This window comes from Cherax quadricarinatus, chromosome 17, assembly GCF_038502225.1.
Source record: "Cherax quadricarinatus isolate ZL_2023a chromosome 17, ASM3850222v1, whole genome shotgun sequence".
NCBI classification, from domain to species: Eukaryota; Metazoa; Arthropoda; class Malacostraca; order Decapoda; family Parastacidae; genus Cherax; species Cherax quadricarinatus.
In genome coordinates, this window is record NC_091308.1 from 10,701,596 (window position 1) to 10,718,915 (window position 17,320).

The following is a 17,320-nucleotide window of genomic DNA, read 5'->3' on the forward strand; positions in this document are numbered from 1 at the left end:
ATGCCAAGGGGAGTTTTAAGATTCAAGAACGCCACTGATAATTCGTTCCGAGCCGAGAGGTGGTACAAAGGAAAAAGTTCCTTGTTACTCACGTTACATGGTCGTCACCTGAGATACACAAGATATTATGCTAGGTTGCGAAGAAATATTAATAGTATTTTCAATACCTGTGTGCAAAGATGTTTTGTGAATAGCTCTGGTGGTATCTGAATTGAATTTGTAAGTTTGTTGTACAAGTATCATAACACGCATTAGCACACAAAGATAAACACACACACAGTGAAGAGGCTGCGACAGGAGCTGCGAATCGACTCCTGCAACCACAAATAGGTGAGTAAATGGGTGAGTGTACACACACACACACACCCACACTAGAGAATAGAACAAAAGCTTGAGGAGCAGGCAGGAATAATACTGAATGTGTTACAGTGGATTAAAGAATAACTTACGGTAAGGAGACAAAGAGTGTCGGAGGAGTTGTCAGAATGGGATGTGTAACAAGTGAGGTTCCATGAGGATTAATACTGGGACCAGTATTATTCCAGTAATATGTGAAGGATATACCAAAAGACACAGGTGTATCCCTGTTTACAGATATAAAATGAGAAGAATAAAACCTAGTGGCGACAGTTTGCAAGATTGGTCAGACAAGTGACTAATGGAAAACAGTTCCAGCAAATACAAAGTTATGAAAATTGAGAAACAGGGCAGAAGATCGGAAATTGAGTATAGACTCGGAGGACAGAGACTGCAAATTTCAGAGGAGGAAGACCAAGGGGTGAGCATAGTACCGAGCTTATTGCTTGAGGTGCACACAACCAAATCTTCAGGGCAACGAATGCTTGTTGGGAAAGGCTAAGAGTAACCCAGAAAATATCGATTGATGGTAAAAGCAAATGCAGTAGAAGCCTTTTCAGTGTTTTCCAATAATATATTTAAATCTACGTAATTCAAGGCCTGGGAAAGCAACCAAATCAACAAAAACCAAATTGGTTGAAAACCTATGCATAACGTGGAAAGCTTAATGTGTGTATATGAATTCATTTTAACGTAGAAATTATACATTGCGATCTAATTTTCTATAAAAAGACCCAAAATTATTATAACTCTTTTTTTTAGTCATGAATGAAGAATCAATATTATGAAGCGTTGCATTTGCAAGCAGGAAGCAATATATTTTTAACAGAAGAAAAGATTACCTCAAATTCACTCTGTCTGTACCTGAGGAACACATAACTGTTATCCACAGTTACTGCCTCAATGAGTTCGAAATTTCAAGTGGGTTTCCACGTGAAAGAACTGCAAAAAAAGTGGGCAGAGTTAGCGTCTGATTTTACCACTGAACAAGTGTTTATGAGGTACCTTAAAAGCACAGGTGGCTTCACTAGAGGAACTAGACTGTCTGATGTAAATAGAACCTGGCCATGCAAAAATTTTATGTCCATTACGTATAAGATAAGGAGCAAAGAAAATCAAGGATATCAAGGGACAATTCTGAAATAAACTTGATTCCATTCCACATTGAGGATGCCTCTGCAGAACGTAATGACTGATATTATTGCAAGTAATCATGTCAATGTGGATGATTTATGAACAGTTGGTGCAAGGTTAGTAGCAGCAATGAAAGGTAACGAAATATTTACATCTCATTACAAGAGCAGTTGCAACATGCAAACACTTTCATCACCCTCAGGAGTGTTATTTCAACGAGTGCTGCTTCTGGCGAATGTTGCTAAAGTCAACCTTGATGAGGCCTTACAGTTTGAGCTTTGTGCTTAGCCTTCATTTTTTTAAATCTTACCCTGCACCTTGCAAGGCGGACAAAGAACCATTAGCTGTTTCACAGCACGTCATAAGCGATAATGTGACGCATGACAAGTTCTCTGATGCACTTCACCGTTACTTGCGGGACGGGAGGCTCCATCTCCATAGAATACCATGGCATAATGGGACTGTCTACAGTAGCATACAGAAGTCCTGTGCAGAGTTCATTTTTTAGTACCTGGTATAACATTTGTCATTCTTGATGAATACAAAGATGAATCATCCATCAAAGATGACACCAACGTAAAGTTGGCACATGCGTCAGCACAACAGTTAAATTATTGTGTTGTAGTGGTTTATAAAACAGACAGGTTGAAGAATGAGACACTTGGGGTAACATTTGGGAATTTTTATTGACGAAACGCTTTGCCAGCCAGTGGCTTCTTCAGTTTCAAACAGAACTGTGAAAGATAAGTTGGAGAAAGAGGTAATCAGTCCCTCAGCCTGGAAGTCGATGTGTCCAGTCCATTAAGATTGATGGACTGGACACAGCGACTCCAGATTGAGGGACTGATTACTTCCTTATCCTCATCTTTTACCGTTCTTCTCTGTATTGGACTGAAGAAGCCACTGGCGGGCAAAACGTTTCCTCAGGAACCATTCCTAAATGTTGGCGCAAGTGTCTTATCCTTCAGTTAACTTATTGCCAGAAAAAATTCGCCGTACAGTGCCCTGTCCGTGGATGCCATATTGAAAAAAAAAAAAATGGCTGAACAGTTACTCGTGCTACTGGAGACGCTGATACCGTGATGGCCACAACAAGAGTTCAAGTAACTGCGGTACCTAAAGTCACTGTTATCGCTTCTTTTTGATGATAATAGTCACTGTCATAGGGAAAGATACACTGACTCATCACCAGTAATCCCTTTCTGAAATCACATACCTAATTAGATCCATCAATTAATATACATTGATGGATCTAAGTAAGAATCTTATAGATGAGCTGTATCTGCTATTGTTGCCACTGAATTGTTTGCCATCATTATTATGTTTGCCATTTTGGATGGCAAACATAATAAGTTAAACTCTTCGACCATCCCTGATTCAGTGTCATCACTTAATTTACGAAGCTCGTATAATGGCTTACAAGATGCTTATTAGAGAATACAGTTAAAGTTATTACTAATAAAAGGGAATTATTGTATTTTTTTCTCTAAATCGAAAATGGTTATAATCATAACCATAGTTTTTAAAGGAGTGGACCGGTAAGCCAGCGGAAGGTCTCGGTCAGATGACCGAAAACTCCAGCTGTGGGTCATATGACAAATCCCCACGTCAGGAAACACCTGTCCTGTTTCCTAACAAACCTAACTAAATTATATAATTTTTTATGGGTTTTAGCTCACACTAACTTACTTTTACATAATAAATTGCTTCGAAAGAATATAGATTTAATCTGTTTATTGCCAGGATTAAAAATATTTAAACGAAACTGAATAATGAACGCCTGAATCTGTTCATAACCTCTTGTTATAACTTGAACACACGATGGTCTCTTTCTTGAACACTGTATGTTTGACTTTAAATTTGTTTATGAACATAGGTATATTGCAAAACCTTAATAATATGTTAAGGAAACTTAATCGTGAAAATATTTAAAAAACTTTTTAGCAGGTATCCAAAATTTTCTTGCAATAGATACAATTAGCAATTTATAAATACTCAAGTGTTCTTCTATTAACCATTTTTTTAAAGACCTTGTACTCTGGCCTTTTGTGTTTGCACATGATTTTACTCTACCTTCGACAGGGAGCGCAAACAACTACACGGATAGGCGGCAAAAGTCTGTCCTAGATAGGATAGCAGTCCCAGTAGAGTGAGTGGCACCTCACGAAGACTTGTAGCCTCAACACATGAAACGACTGCATTTTAGGGGTTATTAATTTATGGAGACAGCTGATTAAGGTGTATTGATGGTTTAGAGGGATGGCTACTCTGTGAGCTACGAAACTCTGCGAGGTACGAAACTCTGTGAGATACGAAACTCTGTTAGGTACGAAACTCTGTGAGGTACGAAACTCTGTTAGGTACGAAACTCTGTGAGGTGCGAAACTCTCTGAGGTACGAAACTCTGTGAGCTACGAAACTCTGTGAGGTACGAAACTCTGGGAATACGAAGCTTTATGAATTAATCACCTAAGTTTTCTTCTCCTGGAAGGTCCTATGATGACAGCCAGTAAGGTTCGTCACAACCTGATTTTCATATGCATTGTAATGCAAATCTTTTTCAGAAGGTTTATGTCAATGATTGTTTAAAACAAAATAAAAAAAAATGGCTGTGCTGGGATTAACGTGGATGGTTGGTAAATGGGGCGACTGATTTATTAAGAACGACTGTTTTTATATGGACTGATTTATGTCTTTGGTGACGAGTAATAGTTCGGGAAGAGATGAGGACGACTGCTAGACCAGATTGATGAGTTTATTATATGGAAGACTTTCAATGGAGGTTTCTTATGGATAGTGCGGAGATGACTCGAACCCGCCCCCTCCCTACATCCCTGTCATCCCTGTCATCTCTCTCCCACACTGGTAACACTTATAACGTGTACATAAGTACACCACGTACGTAAGTACACTAGCACCTGGAGAGCCTGAGAGCATCTGGGTTTGCCACAGTGAGAGTGTAAAACCTCCCAACACAAACTTACTAAGATATCGTGGAGGAAGGAAAAACAATATCAGCCAACTTCTTCAAAAGTCCTACTTCGGAGATGCCTAATAAAATAAGTGCTACGTTTTTCTACCTAACACTGAAGCTGAAGAGGGTATCTGTTTAATGCCGAAATATACACTCTTATTATATTCTCATTTATTGTCTATGTAACTCTGTGTCTCGTATTTTTTCAACAACTTTCCTGTTGTATACCCATTGAAGGTTCCTTCGTAGCGGGTCCCAGACCGAACCCCCTGATCACTTAGGTCTTGGGCAGTTAGCATAAAGAGATGTTTTATACTTGTGTGTGGAAAATATGTGTAGGCTGAGTACTGTGTCCTAACATAAATCCCAGAAGCAGAACATCGACGGAGAAAGCTCAGAGTTGTTGAAGAATTATTCTCACTGTCACAATGGGGGCTCTTGGTTGCGGTTGTTTATATTGATATATGTGAGCCGGAGAGAGTAAATATTAACTTGTGTTTGTACAGAGGGATTTATGGTTCCCTGTCCTTCCCCTCCCCCGTGATCTTCCATTACTCATTAATCCCATAGTCGCACTGCCTCCCCCATCCAGGCTGTCCGGGCCAGCATCCCACACTTCCCTCCTCACCCCCGCCTCACACAATAGGACACACGCCTTTCCGTTCCCACTTCCTAGCGCCTCTCCTTTTATCCTCTCTCTCTCTCTCTCTCTCTCTCTCTCTCTCTCTCTCTCTCTCTCTCTCTCTCTCTCTCTCTCTCTCTCATTTGTTACCCTTTCCCCCCCGTCATCCCAATCCTACAACCGCTACTCTTCCATTCTTCCCCTCTCTACCTCCCTCCTTTCCTCTTCTTTCTCAGTTTCTACCACCTCTTCCTTTGCTTCTTACTCTTATCCCCTATTCCCCACCTCTCCTCCGTTCTGCCCGTCCTCTCTTCCTTGTGCGTCTACTCTTCTCTGTCTCTCCCTCTTATCCTTTGTCTCCCATACCTTCTATCCCACCACCCATCCCAACGAAGCTCCCCTTCTCTCTCCTCTCTATCCCTGTCTTTCGCCTCCCTTCCCTATTCCTCCCCTCCACACCATGTTTACTTTGGATCATTTCAGCACGTTTAGTGCAGTAGAGTGAGGGACGGGTGAAGGGTGGGGGACGGGTGAAGGGAGAGAGAGATGGGTGAGGGATGGGTGAAGGAAGAGAGACAGGTGAAGGGAGAAGGACGGGTGAAGTGAGGAACGGGTGTTTAGTTTTGCGTTACCACACTTTTAAAGAAAGAAAACAAGAGAAGTGGGGCGAATATTGTTCCTTGTGAATATAAATGTTCACTATGGCAGTTCCCGATTTTGATCTGCTTACTATGAATATTTGGCCTTATTTGTTAGAAAGTTATATATCCATCTACCCAATTTTTTTTCTAGTTAATCGTATTTCACACACATTTTGTATCCTAAGACACTATGGTAGCACTTTTAGAAACCTTTTGCAATATCAAAGTGTTCTATACTTGCATTATGTTTGTCTTCCAGTGCCTCCAAGACCATGTAATGGTCCAGCAGTTGTTAAAAGCAGTAGCGTCCAGCCATAAACCCGTTGTGCAGTTGTTGCGAATCCATGTGACTGGACATCTTACTTCATATATTAATACACCACGCAGAAATAAGCGGGTGTATACACAGAGAAAGATCGCGGCCAGCAGGATTCGAGCCCACGTGTGGGGAATGGCATAGCTCCCCAGTTGGTGTCTTAGACTACTAAGCTATAGATACCTCAAGAAGCTAGCTAGCCTGGTTACAAGTTTCTCTATATATTCCTCCGTTTGTTTCTATGTAGTGCATTGATATAAAATACATGAGAATAAAATAGCTAGAAACCATCCTTGAGGCTCACTGGTGTGCCCAGAGCTAGGAACAAACATGACTTGTAACCAGTCTACCTAGTTTTTTGAGGCATCTGATATATATATATATATATATATATATATATATATATATATATATATATATATATATATATATATATGTATGTATGTATATATATATATATATATATATATATATATATATATATATATATATATATATATATATATATATATATATGTATTATATGTACAGGGTGTTTCAAAAAGATGGACAGGTGGAACCTATGTATAAAGCCTTCTGCTGTCCTATTATTTTTACAGGTCCTTGATAATCTGAGAAATCACGAAAGCGCAATTGCTTTACTATCCTGAGTGGATGATCCCTAAATTCATCGTTCGGCTGCTCTTCAGGTAAAAAATCCATAACACTTTCACGATCAATTATCCTGAAATTATTATCTTCCTTTCTCTGATTTTTTTTTATCTTTTCTTCAGTTTCAGTTTTACTAGAGACCAGAACGTGAAAAAGATTATGGATTTTCCCTGAAGCAATGCAAATTCAGTGTTTTATCTCGGCCTTGTTGGAGATGAAAACAAGGACTAACTTTGACAGTTAGGTTATTATTATTATTATTATTAGTAGTAGTAGTAGTAGTAGTAGTAGTAGCAGTAGTAGTAGTAGTAGCAGCAGCAGTAGTAGTAGTAGCAGTAGTAGTAGTAATCCACTTTTCTCCTGATAATCTTTCCATAACCATACTATGTATCAGTGATACCGGTCTGTGGTATAATACTGCCTGTCTGTCCCGTTCTTAAATATTGTGATTACATTTGCTGTCTTTCACACCTCTGACACCTGCCCTGTGTCCATTGATTTTTCAGAAAATTGTGGCTAGTGGCTCTCATAGTGTTTCTGTCTCTCTCTCAGGACAGTGGGACCAGATATTATCTGATTCCATTGCCTTCGAGGAATTTAGGTCGCTCAGTAGCTTCCTCTCCTCTTCTCCTATCGTATGTATTGTGTCCAGTACTCGCTGGTGCACTCTGACTCTTACTTTTTTGTTTTAGCTGAGCGCTTCATCCCTCACTGACTTCCTGGGCAGTTTGATTACCTGATCATATACTGGTGTGTGTGTATGTGTGTGTGTGTGTGTGTGTGTGTGTGTGTGTGTGTGTGCTAACCTATTTGTGGTTGCAGAGGCCGAGTCTCAGCTCCTGGCCCTCCCTTCCCATACACTCCCGCACATACGTGAGAACACCGCCACTAGCAGCAGTGGCGGCTTTTGTTGTAGTGTTTGTTTAATAACTTATTTACCCGGCATGGAAGACTGACTCTCCGACGAGATCATCCCTGGAGGTTGGTGAGTGTAATGGAGGATTACTCCAGCCCCTCCATGTTGGTGAGTGTAATGGAGGATTACTCCAGCCCCTCCATGTTTGCACCAAGGATTACACACCAGCAAAATGAGATATATCGGCCTGGTCACGTGACCCACTTGTCTCGTGACGAACCACGCGAATAATGGGAGAGGGAGAGGGACGGAAGAATGGTGGGAGAGAGAGGGATGAATGGAGGAAGGCAGAAATGGAGAGAGAGAGAGAGAGAATGAAGAGGATAGGGATGATATAGGAAGACACAGGTGGAGGTGTCTTCTTTCTTACTTCTTGTGTACAGGTTGTGGCTGGAGAACAAAGATGTGATATATTTGGGTGAACATTGTCATTTCAAGCAGTCTGGGAACAAGCTACTTACATCAACTTGGAAAGTTAACATACTGCAGCAGCAGCAGCAGCAGCAGCAGCAGCAGTAGTAGTAGTAGTAGTAGTAGTAGTAGTAGAAGGAAGAGTAACAGCCGTAAGAGCAGTGGCAGTGGAAGCAGTAGCCAAAGTAGTAGTATAGCAGTTGTAGTAGTAGTAACAGCAGCAACAGCAGTAGTAGTAGCAGCAGCAACAATAACAGCAACAGGAGTAGTAGTAATACTAGCAGTAATAGTAATAGTAATAGTAACTGTAACATTGTTTTCTTCCGCTGTCAGCTGTGCTTCTTTTCAGTATGTTTCAGGTTTATGTTATTGACTGTCAATGTTTGCATTTATACACTAGAATTCATATTATTTATTTTCAAGCATTAATGACTTACATTTTCTTAAACTCACCGACCGTCTCCCACCAAAAAACAAGGAAATACATTTACCATCATTCATTCAGTCGCCGTCTTGCCAGAAGCATACTGACATCACAGTTCAGACCACCATCCGAACTCCAACATCCCTCCATACTCTCCACATCCAATTTAATATCCAGTCTTTCATTGACTAGATTTCTTGTTACTCTCATAACCTTGCTCAGTCCTGTGTTCGCTTTCAATTTCTCTTCTTTACATATCCTCCCAAATTACTCCGCCAGTCTTTGCAATTTCTCTTCACATTCTCCCAAAAGAACACTGTCACTGGCAGGGAACGATGGTGACAACTCCCACTTCTTCTACAGTTCGATATCTTTCAGTCCCTCACTTCTCCCTAACATCTTAGAATTGACTTCTTTTACAAACCCCTTCCATGAATTTGTTAAACAACCATAGTGACTACTTATCCCTGTCTAGGGCTCACTTTTACTGGAATATAATCCCCATTTTCCTACATACCTTAACATGAGCGTCACTGTCCGCATGAAACCTCTTTACTGCTATTAATAATATACTATCTATGCCATACATTTACATCTGCCTCATTTCTCTCCTATCCACTTTTATCTAAGTACTGTCTACTTACATCCATTTGTGAAAATCTTTGACATATATATTCCTCACTCTTCCTAAATCCTACTAGTCTGCAAAAATCCCCCCCCCTAGTCTTATCGTTAATTCTCTCAATATTAATTGTCCAGTGCACTTTCCCGGTATATTTAATTGATTTTTACATTCCTGGCTTAATTCCATCTACCCCAACTGCTGTACTCAGTATGATGTTAGCCTGTCTCTTACAAGATGTTGTACCGCCTGGCCTAGTCAAATCACTGCTTTATTTTCATCAACATTTACCAATTAAAAATAATCTCTACCTCATCGCCTAACATTTTTTCCCTCTTTTATTTTAAATTGTTAATCCATTTGTTCCCTAGGCTTTCTTGACTTCGTAATCTCACTCCTCAACTTTTTCTTATTCTCGGCAAAATTTGTTGATAAAGCCTCACGTACCCTCTCAGTGTCTCTCCTTATCAATCTCTCACTACTTTCACCCTCTCTCTTTCACTTCATATACTCCGGCCTTCCTATATCATTTTCACATTGCAATAAACCTCTCACATGGTAGCTAACTTTCCCCTTCCACTCTCTTTACCTCCTCATTCCACCACTTGCTCCTCTTACCGTCCTCACCCACCCTCCGATACCCAAGGCGTTAAGGTGTCAGAACAAGCAGAAGGGGAGAGCTCCAGGTTCAAATTTGCTGTTGTCCCTTGAGATAAAATGTTTATATATTATTATTTAGCTCGTTTCCACGAATTGTAATGCATATATATATATATATATATATATATATATATATATATATATATATATATATATATATATATATATATATATATATATGTATACATGTATATATATGCAAAACAACCACTGTGAAAGAATAGAGAAGTTCCAAGCGCTTTCGTGACTACTCACATTATCAAGGAACAATGAAAGTAAAGCATCAAAGGAAGGTATATAAAGGGGTAGCCCACACCTCACTATCAGATCCCACAACAAAGAAACACCTGACGCGAGACAGCAGGCCCGCCGGCCGAACTAGACAGGTCCTTCACACAACCCACCAACAAACTATTCTACCCAAGAAATAAGAAATTTAAAAAAATATTATTTGTCCAATGTATTATTAAATTCTTCCCAAATTCTATTAATTATAAATGGATCTAATTTATATAAACCAAAGGAAATATTCATGTTATTGTCAAAACTGCTTTTTATGAAACAAGATTCAATTATATTCCTGTCGACCATGGACTTGCTTGATACTACTTTCTCAACATTTTGAAAATCAATTGGATGGTTAAAATCTCTTACATAAATAAATAGAGCATTGGAATCTTGTCCAGTTCTAATGCTATATTTATGTTGTTTTAATCTTAGTTCGAGATTTTTACCAGTTTGACCGTAATAAACTTTATCGCAAATTTTACAAGGAATCTTATAGACACATCCATCGTTTTGACAATAATATGAATATTTCCTTTGGTTTATATAAATTAGATCCATTTATAATTAATAGAATTTGGGAAGAATTTAATAATACATTGGACAAACAATAATTTTTTAAATTCTTATTTCTTGGGTAGAATAGTTTGTTGGTGGGTTGTGTGAAGGACCTGTCTAGTTCGGCCGGCGGCCTGCTGTCTCGCGTCAGGTGTTGTGGGATCTGATAGTGAGGTGTGGGCTACCCCTTTATATGCTCTCCTTTGATGCTTTACTTTCATTGTTCCTTGATAATGTGAGTAGTCACGAAAGCGCTTGGAACTTCTCTTTTCTTTCACAGTGGTTGTTTTGCATATTCTGAAATCACCTGTTTACTGTGATCTTATTGCATATATATATAAATATATATATATATATATATATATATATATATATATATATATATATATATATATATATATATATATATATATATATATATATATATATATAACGTACACTCGTAAAACAAGGAAGCAATTCAATAAAAACAAAGTAGTCTCAAAGAAATTTTATATCCGTAAAAATATAATCAATAATTACGTATAAAGGTGTTATAATGATGACATAGGATTTATGAAGGTATGGTCGTACTGGACGACAGTTCACGAAAACTGGATGAAATGCCTAGTGAAGGACGCGTTTTGATAGATGTAGAGTTTAGTCAAGTCATTTTAAAACTACACGGAACTAGAGGTTGTCGCAGTAAACGCCCGTTCTGCAACGTGCATTTTCTTCGCAGTTGACGATAACAAGAAGAGCATAACATTATAATGTCGCTTCAGCGTGTACAGAGTGGAGGCAGCGGGCTAATTTGTATCCTACGTACGTCATTATAACCCACCATTATACCTATGAGTCACTGTAATCACCACTGCCATCACCACTACACCTGTGAGTCTAAACTATCACTCCTACCATCACCATGACCACTAAGACACATGGTTATCGGCCACTACCATTATAACTGAAAGACAATGTTATCGCCGCTGCCATTACCATCACAACCGAGAGACTAGAACAGAGGCCAGGTAATCCTAGCAGTACCGACACTTTTACTGACGAGCTAAATCCCATCACATTTAATCCACACCCACGCACTTCTTAATTTTGTCCATCACCAATCACCCAATCCCTAGACTTTCCCAGTCCTCCTCCACTCCCTTGCTGATGTGCCCAGTTTAGTTTAATGTGAAATAAAACCAAAGCGTCCCCTTTCTAGCCACCGGCCGATACTTTTGTGAGATAAATCCAGCCGTCAATACAATGTGTTCATTTTCTTCTCTCTCTCTCTCTCTCTCTCTCTCTCTCTCTCTCTCTCTCTCTCTCTCTCTCTCTCTCTCTCTCTCTTCTACCCCCATCCATCTGCTCCTTATCCTCCTAAAAACCACCATTCTGTCTCCTCCCTCTTTCTCCCCCTCATCCTACTTCCGCTACATTACTCATTATTTTTCTTTTATGAGAGGAGTCGCGTGCATGGGTGATTCAGGAGGGTGGGGTATAGGGGCTCGAACCGGCTTTCTCCACCCCAGTGTTTCCAGTTCACACTTTATAGTGGTACTAAGACCTGACTCCCATCCCGTGACTCGTTCCCTGCTCTACGCAAGCAACCATAGTGGTTATAGTGGCGGTGGTAGTCGTACTACCATCCTGTATATACGTACACTACCATATCATGCAACCCCACACTCTGCATTTGAACACAACTACACACTCACATAACAGTCACAAAACCACACTATTACGCACGCACAACATTATGCACCCACATCATCACCCAACCACACCATTACACAACCACACCACAATACGATCACACAACCACATCAAACCACAACAACCCAGCATCGTCACAGAACCACACCACTAGGCAGTTATTGACAACGTCACACCATCTCATTATTAATTAATGCAAGTAACGTCGGAGGTTACACTCATCTTGCCAGCCATATTGCACATCAAACAACACTGACACACACACACACACACACACACATACACACACACACACACACATACAATGTGTCATACCGAGGTAAGCAGTAAGTGAACCTCACTACCCTCGACAGAATTAACAGGTTTAATTAGGTATTTTATATAGAAATATACCACTTAAGTGTCAATTTAGTGCTTCCACATTCTTAACCAGAACAATCACTTAACCTCTCATTCACCCAAGGGGAAAAAGTGCCTATCTCATTCTACACTTAGTAATTTTCTCATTATTATACCATGATTAGGGTAATGAGAACTATAATGAAATGTTTCTTAGGGTTAATTCAAAGCCGCAACGGAAGACAATAAAAAGTTATTTATTAATGCAAATTAATTGATAAATACACAGTTAATGGCATCTTAGCAATAGATAATGTGAAGCTAAACTTAACATAGGGAGATAATAAGATAATTTTAATCTTTGTCCGAGAAGATTCTGTATCTGATCCTTAAGAGGGAGAAATGCACTTACAAAATTAGTATGACACCTCTATAATTATACCATTGAGGCCTTTCAGTATCCTCTCTAGTGAACATATAGTTCCCATTCCCAGGAGAAACCTCTCAGAGGTCTGGCCTCTAACACAGACACTGGCCTCTTCTCCCCAGCATCCATCATCTCCCATTTGAATTATAAGGTTGTGTCAGAGCCTCTCCTTTCCCCATCGAAGGAACTCATCACTTTAAAAGCTAGTGATAAGATGTGGGTGCTGAAATAGCTTGCGACATCATATTCCCACTTCTCCACCCCTCCCTTTCCCCCCAACACAGGCGGCTAACAACAACCGCCTGTGGTGAGGAAGCCTGAAGTCAGTCTCTATCTCTAAGGACAGTGAAGGATTTTTCGAGTATCGTGTCCTGGATTTGTCCCTCAGTACAGTTCGTCACTTCAAACTGACTTCCTCAGTTTTCTGATATATGTATAATTTTTCTCTCATTCTTTTAAGCTTTGTCATTATGAAATTAAGACACAGGTGCAACATCTGGGTATCTTTATTGTAGACGTTTCGCCATCCAGTGGCTTTATCAATACAAATTCTAGGACATAACTTGAAGACAGTAAGACTGTGTACAGAAGATGAGGTAATCAGTCCCTCAACCTTGGAGTAGGTGCGAAGAGCACCGTAGTCGTGCCATTTCATTTTAAAGTATTTATTCAAGGCCACAGGCTAGGTATCCAGTACCCCTTACTCAAAAAAAAAAAAACAAAAAAAACGGATTCATACAGGAGTATTCCTTACACAAGGACTCAGACTAGGTTCTCAGTACTCCTTACACAAGGACTCAGGCTAGGTTCTCAGTACTCCTTACACAAGGACTCAGGCTAGGTTCTCAGTACTCCATACACAAGGACTCAGGCTAGGTTCTCAGTACTCCATACACAAGGACTCAGGCTAGGTTCTCAGTACTCCATACACAAGGAGACTCAGGCTAGGTTCTCAGTACTCCATACACAAGGACTCAGGCTAGGTTCTCAGTACTCCATACACAAGGACTCAGGCTAGGTTCTCAGTACTCCATACACAAGGACTCAGGCTAGGTTCTCAGTACTCCATACACAAGGACTCAGGCTAGGTTCTCAGTACTCCATACACAAGGACTCAGGCTAGGTTCTCAGTACTCCATACACAAGGACTCAGGCTAGGTTCTCAGTACTCCTTACACAAGGACTCAGGCTAGGTTCCCAGTACTCCTTACACAAGGACTCAGGCTAGGTTCTCAGTACTCCATACACAAGGACTCAGGCTAGGTTCTCAGTACTCCATACACAAGGACTCAGGCTAGGTTCTCAGTACTCCATACACAAGGACTCAGGCTAGGTTCTCAGTACTCCATACACAAGGACTCAGGCTAGGTTCTCAGTACTCCATACACAAGGACTCAGGCTAGGTTCTCAGTACTCCATACACAAGGACTCAGGCTAGGTTCTCAGTACTCCTTACACAAGGACTCAGGCTAGGTTCTCAGTACTCCATACACAAGGACTCAGGCTAGGTTCTCAGTACTCCATACACAAGGACTCAGGCTAGGTTCTCAGTACTCCATACACAAGGACTCAGGCTAGGTTCTCAGTACTCCATACACAAGGACTCAGGCTAGGTTCTCAGTACTCCTTACACAAGGACTCAGGCTAGGTTCTCAGTACTCCATACACAAGGACTCAGGCTAGGTTCTCAGTACTCCTTACACAAGGACTCAGGCTAGGTTCTCAGTACTCCATACACAAGGACTCAGGCTAGGTTCTCAGTACTCCATACACAAGGACTCAGGCTAGGTTCTCAGTACTCCTTACACAAGGACTCAGGCTAGGTTCTCAGTACTCCATACACAAGGACTCAGGCTAGGTTCTCAGTACTCCTTACACAAGGACTCAGGCTAGGTTCTCAGTACTCCATACACAAGGACTCAGGCTAGGTTCTCAGTACTCCTTACACAAGGACTCAGGCTAGGTTCCCAGTACTCCTTACACAAGGACTCAGGCTAGGTTCTCAGTACTCCATACACAAGGACTCAGGCTAGGTTCTCAGTACTCCATACACAAGGACTCAGGCTAGGTTCTCAGTACTCCATACACAAGGACTCAGGCTAGGTTCTCAGTACTCCATACACAAGGACTCAGGCTAGGTTCTCAGTACTCCATACACAAGGACTCAGGCTAGGTTCTCAGTACTCCTTACACAAGGACTAGGCTAGGTTCTCAGTACTCCATACACAAGGACTTGGGCTAGGTTCTCAGTACTCCTTACACAAGGACTCAGGCTAGGTTCTCAGTACTCCATACACAAGGACTCAGGCTAGGTTCTCAGTACTCCATACACAAGGACTCAGGCTAGGTTCTCAGTACTCCTTACACAAGGACTCAGGCTAGGTTCTCAGTACTCCATACACAAGGACTCAGGCTAGGTTCTCAGTACTCCTTACACAAGGACTCAGGCTAGGTTCTCAGTACTCCATACACAAAGATTCAGGCTAGGTTCTCAGTACTCCATACACAAGGACTCAGGCTAGGTTCTCAGTACTCCTTACACAAGGACTTGGGCTAGGTTCTCAGTACTCCATACACAAGGACTCAGGCTAGGTTCTCAGTACTCCATACACAAGGACTCAGGCTAGGTTCTCAGTACTCCATACACAAGGACTCAGGCTAGGTTCTCAGTACTCCGTACACAAGGACTTGGGCTAGATTCTCAGTACTCCATACACAAGGACTCAGGCTAGGTTCTCAGTACTCCATACACAAGGACTCGGGCTAGGTTCTCAGTACTCCACACACAAGGAGACTCAGGCTAGGTTCTCAGTAATCCATACACAAGGACTTGGGCTAGGTTCTCAGTACTCTATACACAAAGACTTGGGCTAGGTTCTCAGTACTCCATGCACAAGGGCTTGGGCTAGGTTCTCAGTACTCCATACACAAGGACTTGGGCTAGGTTCTCAGTAATCCATACACAAAGACTTGGGCTAGGTTCTCAGTACTCCATACACAAGGACTTGGGCTAGGTTCTCAGTACTCCATACACAAGGACTCAGCCTAGGTTCTCAGTACTCATTACACAAGGACTCAGGCTAGGCTGTTAGTACTCATTACACATTACGCAGGCTAGGCTGCCAGTACTCATTACACAAGGATAAAAGACAACCTGACCAGACCGAACCAAACCTAATTTATCCAGAAACTGGCTACAAGCCTTAACTGAAAAAGCCACATAGATTTTTATGGAAATTTAGAGGATGGGTTAGGATTCTCATACTAAAATTTTTTCAAACTTTTTTGATCGTTTACAGAAAAAAACTAAATCCATTAACCTGATTTCATGATAGGAACTCCTGGGATCTTACCTGACTTGTCATGAACATCTATGACCTGACCTCATGATATAAACTAGTGTGACGCGACATTGCTTAAGATGACCTCCTGTGACCTAACCTCATTAGGTTAGGTTACTCCTGTGACCTGACCTAATGCTATCAGCTAATGAGATCTAATATTACTTGGAATAAACTAATATGATCTCTTCTCATAACACAGTAGCTTTCAAGACCCTGTTAAACATAACTTGCAATATCGTCCAGTGAACTACTCGACCACGATTCAGTAGAACAGTGACTCTTATGTTTTTATGCTGATAAATGAGATTCTTGCGCAACATCTGAGTGTATTGTGGAAAGGTTTCGCCAGCCAGTGACTTCTTCAGTCCAATGCACGGGAAGGTGGAAGATGAGGAGGAGTTTAATGTAATCAGTCCCTTAGCCTGAGTATTTCAAACTCCTCCTCATCTTCCACCTTCCCGTGCATTGGACTGAAGAAGTCACTGGCTGGCGAAACCTTTCCAGAATAAAGATACACAGATGTTGCACAAGTGTCTCATTTATTAAGTTGTCGGTTTTCTAAACTATTTATCCATATTCTTATGTTGCAAACTCCTGCAGCATAACACACCACTTTTCACAACCTGAAACTAAGCCTTCAGAATATCTTCAGTTTTTTGCATCACCGTAGTGAAATCTTATTTTCATTACCTTGGAATAGGCAAGTTAAATTTCATGATGTATAATTCTAGGTATGTAACTACGAACGAGTGGTATTGATCAATAACAACACTGCACCAGGATTGGGTGGTCCTGTGGGTTAAGGCGTCATGTGGTTCTAGCTTACCATGAGGCGGGCCAGTACAACATGGGTTCGAGTCCTTGGCTAGTGCAGTGTTGTTATTGATCATGCTAGGAACGTAACTACGCACCTAGGATTCAAGGTGCTGAGATTTAAAATTTTC